The sequence below is a fragment of the Stomoxys calcitrans genome, chromosome 1, assembly GCF_963082655.1.
Source record: "Stomoxys calcitrans chromosome 1, idStoCalc2.1, whole genome shotgun sequence".
Lineage (NCBI taxonomy): Eukaryota > Metazoa > Arthropoda > Insecta > Diptera > Muscidae > Stomoxys > Stomoxys calcitrans.
The window spans coordinates 77,651,884-77,665,792 of record NC_081552.1 but is presented as its reverse complement, the minus strand read 5'-3'; positions in this window follow the sequence as shown (position 1 = coordinate 77,665,792).

Genomic DNA, 13,909 nt, shown 5'->3' with positions numbered 1-13,909 from the left:
AGAAAAGATTTGCTCTGCCATTAGAGCGATATCAAGATATGGTCCGGTTTGGACCACAATTATATTATATGTTGGAGACCTGTGTAAAATGCAGCCAATTCGAATTAGAATTGCGCCCTTTGGGGGTAAAATAGAGAGATCGATTTATATGGGAGCTGTATTGGGCTATATACCGATTCAGACCATAATAAACACGTATGTGTATGTGTACTTCGTGCAAAAATTCATTCAAATCGGATAAGAATTGCGCACTCTAGAGGCTCAAGAAGTCAAGACCCAAGATCGGTTTATATGGCAGCTATATCAGGTTATGGACCGATTCGAACCATACTTGGCACAGTTGGATATCACAACAAAACACGTCGTGCAAAATTTCATTCCAATCGGATAAGAATTGCGCACTCTAGAGGCTCAAGAAGTCAAGACCCAAGATCGGTTTATATGGCAGCTATATCAAATCATGGACCGATATGGCCCATTTACAATCCCAACCGACCTATACTAATAAGAAGTATTTGTGGAAAATTTCAAGCGGCTAGCTTTACTCCTTCGGAAGTTAGCGTGCTTTCGACAGACAGACGGACGGACATGGCTAGATCGACATAAAATGTCACGACGATCAAGAATATATATACTTTATGGGGTGTCAGACGAATATTTCGAGTAGTTACAAACAGAATGACGAAATTAGTATACCCCCCATCCTATGGTGGAGGGTATAAAAATATTGTTTTTTGGTAATTACTAAATTTGTAAAATGAAGTTGCAATGTTAACTCAAATCGGTTGTTCTACATTAAAAGGTTCGTGCAAAACTTGCGGAATTATTTGGAAAATCTTTAAAAATTGTATCCTTATAGACACCAAGAAAATACCAAATACCGGTTTCTTAAGTGTTTTGAAAGAATCATCCTCACCGAAGAGCTACGATGAAACCAACACCGTTCCTTTGAATTAGTTAAGGAGACTGGCTGGCTGGGAAGTTAAACAAGTGACGCACAGTGGGATTGAAAAAAATTAATGCAAATTAATCTGCCAATTGTAAACGGATACAGATATCTTTAATGATAACACAGAGCCCGTAGCCGCTACATGACCAAACAGAAAGCTCCCTTAGCCTCACATCAGTGGTCGCAGCAATTTGTCTAGCCACAATATCCAGAAGCATTAGGTGGTTAGTCCAAGGTTTCTTTCTCAGCACATCAAGTGCTGCCGACATGGGACTTGAGAACGTTGTTTTTACATTTGTGTACGGCGATGGCATGTAAAGCAGATGTAGTCCTATGCAGCCTTCGAAATGCATGCTGATGCTCTGCGAATGGAAAGTGTCCAACGGGAGGATCGGGAGGAGCAGTCCCTCATGCGTCTTGGCTACTGATGAAAGAAGGCAGATCGGTTTGTACGACTTCCTCTTGCTCGCGTCCTTTCCAAGTTTCAGTAGCGAGATCACACAGCCCATATTCCAAACATCGGGTACTACAATACTGTTCAAACAGGCTGAGCACCGTTGTAAGGTACTCGACTCCAGGCAGATCCAGTTTCTTCAGCATTAGTGAAGATATTCCGTTTGGGACTTGGCGCCACGGATAACATTTGTGGCTACGTGCACTGTGAATTGTGTATCCATCGGCACGGATAGCCTTGTCAAATTTTCACTGGAAGTCGTTCATGTACTTTTGATTGCAAAATTTTTAATGAAAGCAAAATGGCTCTTACTTACTCTCCTTCAAATTTTTACTGGAAAAGTACGCAAACGGACCTATTATTAGTTTAATTTTCTCTGTCGCCGTCGACAGCAAGGCTGCTGTACCGATTTGATACTCCAGGTTCTTCATCGTGCTGAGGCCGCTTCTGTTGAAATATATTTGGTAATGCAGAATATCTCCCTTCCTGCTCGGTACTTTCTGCCAATCAGATTCCCTTTCACTACTCTAGGGGAGGTTCGGGGCTTCTGTTGTTAGATCGTTCATTTTTAACGCTGTTGTTGTCGAGACAAATGTGCATACGCAAAGTGCATCAATGCACACATGCACACAATTGATGCACGCACATGATTTCGTTGACTGTTGTTAATGCAATCTGTTTTGCTTAGAAAACAATTTTAAAAGTAAGATTTTTTCAGGGAAATTTTTATACCCTCCACCATAGGATGGGGGGTATACTAATTTCGTCATTCTGTTTGTAACTACTCGAAATTTTCGTCTGAAACTCCATAAAGTATATATATTCTTGATCGTCGCGACATTTTATATCGATCTAGCCATGTCCGTCCGTCTGTCCGTCTGTCTGTCGAAAACACGCTAACTTCCGAAGGAGTAAAGCTAGCCACTTGAAATTTTGCACAAATACTTCTTATTAGTGTAGGTCGGTTGGTTTTGTAAATGGGCCATATCGGTCCATGTTTTGATATAGCTGTCATGTAAACCGGTCTTGACTTCTTGAGCCTCTAGAGTGCGCAATTCTTATCCGATTGGAATGAAATTTTGCCCGACTGTGCCAAGTATCCAACAACTGGCACAACATATTATAACAAAACACGTTGTGCAAAATTTCATTCCAATCGGATAAGAATTGCGCACTCTAGAGGCTCAAAAAGTCTTGGGTCTTGACTTCTTGATCGGTTTATATGGCAGCTATATTAGGTTATGGACCGATTTGACCCATACTTGGCACAGTTGTTGGATATCATAACAAAACGCGTCGTGCCAAAATTCATTCACATCGGAAAAGAATTGCGCCCTCTAGAGGCTCAAGAAGTCAAGACCCAAGATCGGTTTATATGACAGCTATATGAAAACATGGACCGATATGGCCCATTTACAATACCAACCGACAGACAGACGGACGGACGGACGGACATGGCTAGATCGACATAAAATATCACGACGATCAAGAATATATATACTTTATGGGGTGTCAGACGAATATTTCGAGTAGTTACAAACAGAATGACGAAATTAGTATACCCCCCATCCTATGGTAGAGGGTATAAAAATAAAATTAACTTAAATGAATTAAATTGAAATTACTCCACGACAATATGGGACTCAAATGAAAAGCATTTGAGATTAGAAAGCGTATTTAATATCCAATTGTCGGACCAACTTTAACTTTAATGTGGAGTCGGGGAATCTCTTTATTATAAAATTTGAAATTCCATCGAGGCCGCTCGATTTTTTATTATTCGTGGATTTAATAAAGCTTTTGATTTTTGCAGTATCGGTGAAATGGATGTTATCTTGATTTTGAAGGGCGTTAAACTCGTCATCAAATGTAAAAATGTGACGGGGGATGGCATCTGTGCAATTCAATACTCTAGAATTGAAATCTTCAACTAGACGTGGGGGTAATCTTCTACTGAATGTGTTCGAGTAAAACTCGTGGAACTACTGGGCTACATCGGAATTATTGGTGGGTATGTTATTATCATGGACAATTTGCTGACAAAAGGTGATTTAGATTTCCTTGTGATTTGGTAAATCTTTTTTAAACGGATGGACCAGGTTTAATAGTTTGTAATTTTTTATTGAATTTTTCGCTTGTTCTATGTTGACAGTTTCCTTTATTATTGTTTTCAGCAGTTGTATCTGATTAGAAAGAAGTTTGTACTCACTGCTTGTTCTATTTCCTGAACGATGAAATATTTTTTTAATTCCTTCTGCCAAAGATGTTTAATTTTGTAGAGCTTTCTGGCCTTTTCGGAAAGAGGAAATTTGTTGTTATGGATTTGAACCTGCTTTGTGTGACGATTATGTATATTTTTAAATTAAGATTATTTAATGCATCTATTTCTTCATTTTCCAGGTTGGAAGAGCAAAGAGGCATAATAGGGCAAGAAGCTGAGTCCATGTCATGTATAAAATGGCTCCAGTTTGTATCCTTATATGATGTAAAAGTACGTGGAATTCTCATAAGGACCTTGAGATGATCTATATGGAGAGACAATTCGATTGGGAAATGATCTGAGAATGATGGTAAAGATGTTAAATGAAAATTTGGTACTATTTCGTTTAAGAGATGAGGGCTAACAAGAAAATGGTCCAAAAATGAAGACCCATTTGGATATGATGGCGTAGAGTAACATATTCGAGCCACGTCAAGGTTGTTGTCCTCTAACCATCTTCGCAGAACTCTACCGTTTGTATTTTCCATTGCATCTCCCCAAGTCTGATTTTTTGAGTTCAAGTCACCTCCCAGGATAAATCCGTCAAAATTTCCGCAAATTTGGGCGAGTTTAAAAAGATCTGCCTCAAATTTATGACTTGGATAATTACATTGGACGTAAATCGATCCAATCAAATATTTCTTGCGGACGTTATTGTTCAAAAATTCTATTTGAGCGAGGCAAGTATCTATTCCAAGATCGTTAAAGAAAATTCGGTTAAACTGAATCGGATTTTTAACAACAATGGCGACTCCAATTGATGAGTTGTCATAGATGAAATTATATCCCTCTAATTTTATCTTTTTTTCTCTTCAGAGGGCACTACTGTATGAATCCGATATCTATCTTGTTATGTTGGAGAATGATCGTTAGCTCTTTATGGCGACTGGCATCAAGAAGAGACCTTACATTGTAAGTTACAAAATTAAGCAACATATGGTCCCTAATTATTTCTTACTTTATTTAATAGGCGCAAAAATTCTGTTTTGGCCTCGGGTTTGGACATAGTCGAATACTCAGAGAGGAATATGTGAACCTCTTGTTCCAGTGTCAATTCCTCTGGTTCTAGAAACAGCGAAGCCAGTTTCAGAAACTGTTCGATAACAGAAGGCTTGTTTTGCTGGAAATTATCTCGCAGTGATTGGAAAAGATTTGAGAATGTTTGCCCTGGCATTCTCATAGACATGTCCACAGCTCTATTTACGTTGGCCCTAGCCTGGGCCTTTTCTTCAGTCGCTTTTGCAATTCTTTGCTGGCGAGCAGCAGCGTGCTTTTTGTAAGTCGATCATCCACGCCAATTCGCAGGATGGCCTGTCTCACCGCAATTATTACAAAATGGATTCACCTAAACTTCCCTTTTGCGTTGGCACTCGCCTGGGCCTTGATTTCGATCGCATTTCACACATCTGTAGGCAGAATTCCAGTTCTTCTTTCTTTTTTGGCTTTTCCCAAGTGACAATTTGCTTCTGCAATCCTCTGATGGTAGATATGGCAGAGGGTTTTTTCCTGGCAACAAGGAAACTAAGAAAAGGCCAGTATCATTATTTTCTGTGTCTTGTATTTCACTACATTGGCAACAGTATCTGGAATTTTCTCGCCTAATTCAGCTTTAATATCATCTGTTTCAGTGTTTGCTGTGAGCCCTCTTAAAGCAAAAGAAACCTGTTTCATTTCTTTCGGTGTGAAAGAATAGAAGTGTACGCCTTTATCTCGCAAAATCGCCATCACCGAGGCGTGAACAGATGGGTCAGAGAAATAAAGCTTGCTCTTACTTTTATTAATATATTTTAACTTGAAAGAAGCAGTACCAATTGTATCCCTCAAGGAGTCGACAAGGGCTTTTGCATTAACATTGTATTGTAACCGTTGAGTGAAGCGGACGTGTTTTTATTTCGCTCCTCAAAGAAAAAATAAATATATATTCGTATCTCAGAATAGGTACTACCTATTACGAAAAAAAAAAATTTAAAGCCTTTTGAATAGGCTGGAAATTGACTCCAAAGACTCAACACCTGCGGTGGTGGCATCAGACCGCAGTATTTTGTCTTCCCCTCCTAGAGGTGTAGGTGCCTTGGCACCTGTAGTCGAGTGTAATGTTTCAAGCGCACAACTAATCGTCAGACTAATAAATGTAGAAGTGCCGGATAAACCAGAGGGATGCACAGTTCCTCCCCAGCCTTTAAGTAAAGGTGGTGTTTTTGACTCAGATTCAGACAGCGACTGTGTCAATCGCAGCCGAATCGAGAGATGAGGGCATCAGGATGACAGCAGAAGTGAGCGATGGCTTTGCTAAGGTCACAAGTAGACCGAGAAAGGGATCCGGTGCACGACGAAGGAGATGGAAAAGTATATACCGGCAGCGTAAACGGGCAAAAGTGCAGGATGCTGGAAGGGATAGAACTGACATTCCAAGCACTTCTATGGAAGCTGGAAAAAGAATCAGATCTCCCGTAGAGCATTACACTGCTGAAATACTGAAGAAGAAAAAGAGCTCTCCGCTTTCAAGTATTCTGGGAAAACCAAGCCAGCCATCCCGCAATGGAGACTCCAGACTTCGTCCTGAGGAGGTGGACAAAGTTGGAACAGGAACGAAGGAAGCGCGCACGGCCCCTGAGTCTTCATGGAGGACAGTGACTTCCAAAAGGCCACAACCATCACGCTGAGAATGGTAAGGAGCCGCCCTCTTACGCCAAGGAAGCAAAAACAGAGATGAGCTGCCATATGCAGTCATCAATATCGGCTGTGCATCCGGTAGGATTCCACCAGGTCATCGATCCCAAGTGGAGGATCTGCTTAACGATCGGATTTTTGAACATGTGTGGAACTCTGTAGAGGGTCCACCCATACAAATTATGAGCTGCGAGTTTAGAGGGGACATCTTTACGCTGCGTTTTGCGTCGGCGGAATGTATTGATACCGTCAAACAGCTCGTCAGAGGTATTCACCCTCCCTGGGAGGGCGCAAAGCTCGACTTTGTGAGAAAGGTGGATATCCCCCAGCTCACAAAGGCTACGATCTTCATCAAGGGATGGGGCGGTAAATTTGCGACGGAACGCATGTTGGGATTCTTGGGCAAGCAAAACGAAGGTTTGGTCACAGAGAAGTGGGAGGTCTTCCACAGGGAGGAGAAGGAGGAAGGAACCCTTTTGTGGTTGGCATTGATCAAGTCTCCGCGACAAGTTTGGCTAAGACTAAAGGCATGTCGCAATATGGGAGCAAAGCTGTCTTTTTCAAGATTGGGAAGACTAGGATAGGCAGACATTTTCATTTTTCGACACCAGGCCGTGCAGTGGCAGGTGACTCAACACCGCCCAACAAACAGGGGGCCGAAAACTTGACGATCACGGCATCTATCAATATTGGAAAGACTAGGAGAAGCAATGATCCTAGTACTAAAATATCAGGCAGTGCAGTGGCGATAGACCCAACACAGCCTAGCAAACAGGAACCCGACGACAGACCCATCACCGACTTAAAGATTCCGAATACTGGGATAGGTAAAGATCCTAATATTGAAACAATAGGCAGCGCAGCTACAGGAGACTCAATGTAACCCAACGAACAGGGAGCCGATGATGGTACCATCACCTACTCCCAAGAAGCCCATCTTCTTAAGATTTGGAAGGCTAAGATAGGCAAAGATCCCAATATTGAAACACCAGGCAGAACAGGGAATGAAAACCCAATAAAGCATAACGAATAGGGACCCGACGATGGAATCATTACAGGAAACGAGGTACAAATAGGGTGCGATGCTAAGGAACAGGTGGGTAAATTGTGTGTCCAATGGCATAAATATAAGGGAGAAAGTGGCACAGGGCACGCCACAGGGGGGCATTTCATCGCCACTCCTATGGTTGACCACCATTAATGACCTATTACGGATGCTGAATGAGGAGGGATTTGAACCCATCTGCTACGCAGACGATGTTATAATACTTCTTAGGGGTAAGGATCCGAACTTGCCATGCAGAAGCGCAGGTCTTGCATATGGCATTTGACTGGACGAGACACAGAGGTCTCAATGTTAACCCAGAGAAGACTAAAATATGCCTGTTCACGAGGAAGACGAAGGTGGGCGAATCTAACGCACCACGTTTCCTCCTTGTCCTATCTGACAAGGTCAAATACATAGGTGTGATCTTGGACAGGAAACTGAATTGGAAGTGTCACATTCAGGAGCGTACTGGGAAGGCTCACAGATGTTGGGCACTATGTAAACGAGCCGCAGGCTCGAAATGGGGCCTAAATCCTAGGATAGTCCATGGCTCTACAGGAGCGTGATTAGACCAATACTTACATACGCATCAGTAGTTTGGTGGACTGCTATGAGTTTCATTGAAAACCCAGGGACTGAGATCTGTTTTAGACTGCCTGACCATAATACGGTCCTGCAGGCGAAGATCCGGGCTAACGCGAGGACGTCGATCGTGAACATCTTTACCGACAGTAAAATTGCCATAAGGGCAATAACAACCAGGACGGCAAAGTCACGAACAGTCTTGCCGTGTAAGAAGGAGATTAACGCCATATCTGAGGATGGGAAAATCCGCATCGTTTGGGTGCCGGGCCATAACGGAGTAAGGGGAAATGAAAGGGCAGACGATTTGGCGGTGAAGGCCAGAGGACTGCCGTCAATAGACTTGGTTAACCCGAAGCCTTTCGGGTCGACGCAGTCCGAGTGGGCGAGGAATGCGCATGCAACATTGAAGAACAGCGAAACGGTCGGTAGGACGGCGAAAATCCTATTGTGTGATCCACATCGTGAGAAGACGAGGCTATTACTGAAAGGAAGCTAGAAGTAGGTCAGTATAGCTATTGGTATCATAACGGGACACATAGGACCACGACCTCACTTATGTAAAATCGGTGCGGCAAGTGAAAGCATGTGTAGGGCATGCGGGGAAGATGATGAGACGTTGGAGCATTTCCTTTGTCATTGCCCAGCTTTCGCGTCCAACAGATACCGGTTCTAAGTTGGAGACACAAAATCAGAAATGAAACAACTTAGGGGAGTGGCATTGAAAACAATTAAGGATTTTGTAAGTAGCACGGAACTCCTAACTTAAAATTTTCTTTTTAAAGGTTACGTCATAGTTTTTATAGTGTACAACAAGCCGATTACTGGCTTAGGTGTATGTCCATAGTGGCATGGGCCGGATCAATATCTGCACCCTCTTTTCAACCTGCCACCGGCCATCCAACCCAAATATGGTTAAGATCGGACTGTATTTGGATATAGCTGTCATATAGATCGATATGCCGATTAAGGGTCTGAAGCTCATAAAAGCTTTATTTATTACCTAATTTTGTTGAAATTGTTAATAAAAAAATTTAACTGACTTATATTTATTAGACCACTCAATATCCGTGTCGAATTTGGGTGCATAAGTTTTCCAATTTTCACCGGATTGTACCGAAAGGAGGTTTTCATATATACCCGAGGTGATGGGTATCCAAAGTTCGGCCCGGCCGAAATTTTTAGTTATTGATTTTGTAAGTAGCACGGAATTCCTAACTTAAAATTTTCTTTTTCAAAGGTTACTTTATAGTTTTTAGAGCGCACAACAAGCCGATTACTGGCTTAGGTGTATGTCCATAGTGGCATTAGGCGGATTAATATCTGTACCCTCTTTTCAATCTAACCTAACCTAACCTGAGTAGTATCATAATTTAAACATCCACTTTTCTTTTAGGGCTTGTGTATAAATTTTTAAAACAATTAAATTTCAAATTGGTCGAGAATGCGACTAACGGAAGAAGAAGCAAAACCCGCTTTTGATTTGAGTATATCGTCTATAGCATCGCCAAAACTAAAGCAGAAGAAAACGACTTGTTCCAATATGGAAAACGCTAATGCGAATATTTATCCGACAATTACGGATCTGTCTGGTTCTATAACAAATGGCAATCCAAGCACTAGTGCCGCTGCTGGACTGGCGCAGAGCATTACCTAAACGAGTCTATCGCAAAATCCTACAAACCTCGCTGTTGAAGTAACAGCTTAGTAAGAAGTGTAGTTTACAAAAGCTTGAGCCATTCTTGTTCGAATTTACAGTCATTGGTTCAGGAAAGCATGACAAAAGAATTAGAAAAGATATATGGAGTAATAAATATACTCAGTGATGCGGTTTCCAGGATACCTTTGGACGGACGTAATGATCCCTCACTAAACCCAACATCGCAGTCCCTTCCGACAAATTAGCCTATACCTTCGTTCCCTCCTACAGACACGGGAAATAACGCAATATGAACCGTAGAAATACCCTTAGACCCTCCATAATGGACAATGGTAACCATGGAATTAGAGTACTGATTTGTACTGAATTTTTCAGACAAACCCAATACCCTTTCAGTGAAAGACTTTATTTACCGCTTAGAATACTTCCAAAGGCACTACATTTTGGCATGGGAGGACATTTTAAATGAATTTCATATCTTGCTGTCTGGCCCTGCTTATGACTGGTTCTGGTTAAAGCAAAGGAACAATAATATTTCAGATTGGATTTCTTTGAAATACGGCTTATTAGAGACTTTTAAGATAAGACGCACATGTTTCGAGGAGATGAGGGATTTGCTAGAACTCAAACAGTTACCCGGTGAATCAATCGATATTTATTTTCAGGACATACATTTAATGAGGTCTAGATTAGAAAGACCAATGTCAAAAATTGAGATGATACCTCCAGTCTAATAGAATTTATGCAAGAATCTTTCCAGTATCGTGTATTCCATGCCCGTCTCATCTCTCGAACAACTCGGGATTGAATGCTTAGAGGTCGAGCGTAAATTTTTCCGCCGTGACCCAGCCCCATTACCACCTTCAACCTTTAATAGACCTGTCAAAGTAAATGCGATTCAGGAAGAAGAGGATCTAGACCCTATTCCAGTCTTTGAGGAATCAGATGAAATCGTTGATTTATCAGAAACCTGGACATGTATTTAGGGATTGTGTAGCAGACCGGAGAAATCGGTTTTGTTTTAGATGTGGTAGACAGAACACCATTACTCCCAAATGTGTTGAGTGTAGGACGGGAAACGGGAGAAAGAACATGGTTGCAGCGGGGAACCATCATTCTTCCGAACAACCCGCCCTTCCGAATCCTCTTCCAAATTAGAAAGGGCCAAAAGAAGTGATTTTTCCAAAAATCATCATTATTTACTACTAGCTGTTTGAGAAGATAAATATAATAAGGCAAAGCTAGAATTTTCGACGAGAAGAAAAGTGATGGAAATGAATGTTTATCATATAAATCGAAAATCTATTAGAAATTTAAACAGGCAAATTTGGAATAAACCAAAAATAATGAAGCTAAGAGAAAGACGAAAACAGCTGATACTACGATTTTTTTGGGGGGAAAAATTTCCCTAAATCGTTCTTTCAGTGGTTTGACAAGGTTACCACATTTGTTTTTTTTGAGTTTCTTTGGCAAAAATGTTGTCATTTACATATAAAAATTAATATGACACCAACCAATTTATAGAGTGTGGACCGTTGCAATTTCAACCAAAACCCGCCCCTTCGAAATTAATAAATGATGAAACACAAAACTATTTAAAAAGAAACGAATTCAGCTTTTATTTGGAAAAATAAATATATTTTGTAGTATTTTCGTTGGTATTAGTTAAATAAGCACAACTTTCCAAAAGCCTTTGCCAGCATCTTCCACTTTAATAATGTTGTTGTAATAGGAAGACCAAAATCACATTTTCTTTCACAATCGTTATTTCTTCGTTTAGATTTATTGCAATAGCTTGTTATGAAAGAAACATTTATTTTAGAAGTAAATTTATTTATATTTTTATACAAATAGTTTATGCATCCACAAATAATATTTTTATCCTACCCCGAGCAAAAACATGTGAGCAAAATCACTAACACTAGCAAACACTTAGTTACAATTAGAAGTTTGGCGATCGCGTTTATTTTACGTAAAAAAAAGACTTGTTGCGCAGCGACAGTGGATGTGCTCTTTTTGGGCGTCGTGAAATGTAAATTTCTCCTAGATGAAAAAACAAGTTATGGCGAAATTAACACTTTTCATCAATATTTTCCACTCATTTTTTTTTATATGGAGTTTCACCGCGATAACCGAATATAGTACCAAACTTTAAAGAAAACTGTGTCAGAAGCAAAAATAAAATTCCAAAATTTGAAAGATCCACGACCATATGCTACCGTGAATATCGGAGGGAAACAAATTAGAGGCCTACTATTGTAGATTCCGGGGCGACAGTCAGTCTATTAGGACCGCATTGTACAGAATTCGTAGAAAAATTAGAATTAGAAATTAGTCCATATATATTGAATGTCAGCACCGCTTCTGAACAAAAACATAGACTACTAAGAAGAATAATCGTCAATGTGGAATACAATGATAAAATTCACGAAATGACCATATGTCTATGTCCAGATTTGGAACAGGGCTTGTACCTGGGACCTGATTTTTGGAAACTGTTTGATATTGCACCACAAACCTTTCCCATAGAACAAATCGATTTGAATTTACAGAGGAAAATACATGGTAACTCTACCAATAAGAATCAAAATATGCACATCCTAACAGAGGTTCAACAAATCAAATTGGACGAAGTCATCAAAAGCTTCCCCACTTTCGAAGAGAAAGGGCTTGGTTGTACCAAATTGGAGAAGGTTCTAACCCGGTGAAAGATAAACACTATCGCTTGTCACCAGCGGTCCAAGAGATCGTGTATAAAGAGATTGATAATATGCTTGCCTTAAATGTAATTGATGAAAGTGATTCAGCATGGACCAACCGTACAACCGTCGTACGAAAATCTGGTAAAAACAGATTTTGTTAAGATGCCAGAAAGCTGAATGCTTTAACTATCTAAGACGCCTACCCTCTCCAGAACATTAAAGGCATACTTAGCAAAATACACGAGACGCATTATATCAGTAGCGTCTACCTGAAATATGCCTTCTGGCAGAAACTACGGTTCCAGGTCGACCGCTTTATCAGTTCCGGGTATTGTCTTTCGGCTTATGTAATGCGGCTCAGCGTCTCTGCTGGTTGATGGAGAAAGTGATACCGGGTAGGCTCAAATCGAACGTGTTTATTTACTTGGACGACCTCCTGATAATAGCTAATGATTTCGAACACCATTTGAAGTTGCTGAAGGAAGTAGCCGATGGTCTTCAAAAAGCCAATCTGACGATTGGATTAAAAAAGTCCCAAAGAATTGCGATACTTTGGTTTTATAATCGGGAATGGTAGTCTGAAAATAGACTCTGAAAAGGTTTACGCCATCCTGAATATTCCTGTACCAAAATCCATTAGAGAGGTTCGAAGTTTTCTCGGCTTTGACGGATGGTACAGGCGATTTATCAAAGATTTTGCCACAATATCAGCTGCTCTGACCGACACTCTGAGGAAAGACCAAAAGTTTGCAATATCTTCAGAAGATAAGGAATCCTTCCAAACTCTCAAACATGCATTGACCTCAGCACCTGTCCTCAGACACCCAGAATTTCGCCGAGAATTTTCAACCAAATGCGATGCATCGGATTATGGTGTCGAGGCCGTTCTATTTCAGAAAAACGAGGATGGCGAGGAAAATCCTATTGCTTTTTATTCCCAAAAGCTGAATCCATGTCAAAAAAAAATATTCTGTCTCTGAGAAGGAATGTTGGGCAGCAGTGTTAGCGTCAGTGAAAAAGTTTCGACCTTATGTAGAACTCATGAAGTTGACTATAATAACAGAACATGCAAGCCTAAAGAGGCTGATGTCACTTAAGGATCTTAGTGGTTGACTCGCAAGATGGTCCTTGCAACTGCAAGCCTACGACTTTTCCATCGAACACCGCAAGGGATCAGATAACGTGGGGGCGGATACCTTATCCCGCATGCCTATCGACTCTGGTATGCCGATAGAAGAGTTTTACATGGATAACAATTCATTGGATATTGAGACGACAGCTTTTGTCTGTGAGTAGTATACGGAACTTCGGGAAACGATCCTTCAGAACAAAAGGAGTGCTACCAGGGTTAACAGTAGAGGACAACTACATAAGAAAAAAAAATCCAATAGCACGTGTGGTTAAATTTTGACAAGAAATCTATCGAAGGAACCACATGCTGTCAGACATTAAAAACAACATCAACGCAAAGTGTGGGAACTAGAAACAAAAGTTCCTATGTCATGGCCTTGTAGTGTGTTATCACTTTATTTTGTGTATTCCTTTATTTCCAAAAAAATTTTTTGTTTGACCCCTAGGGCTGAT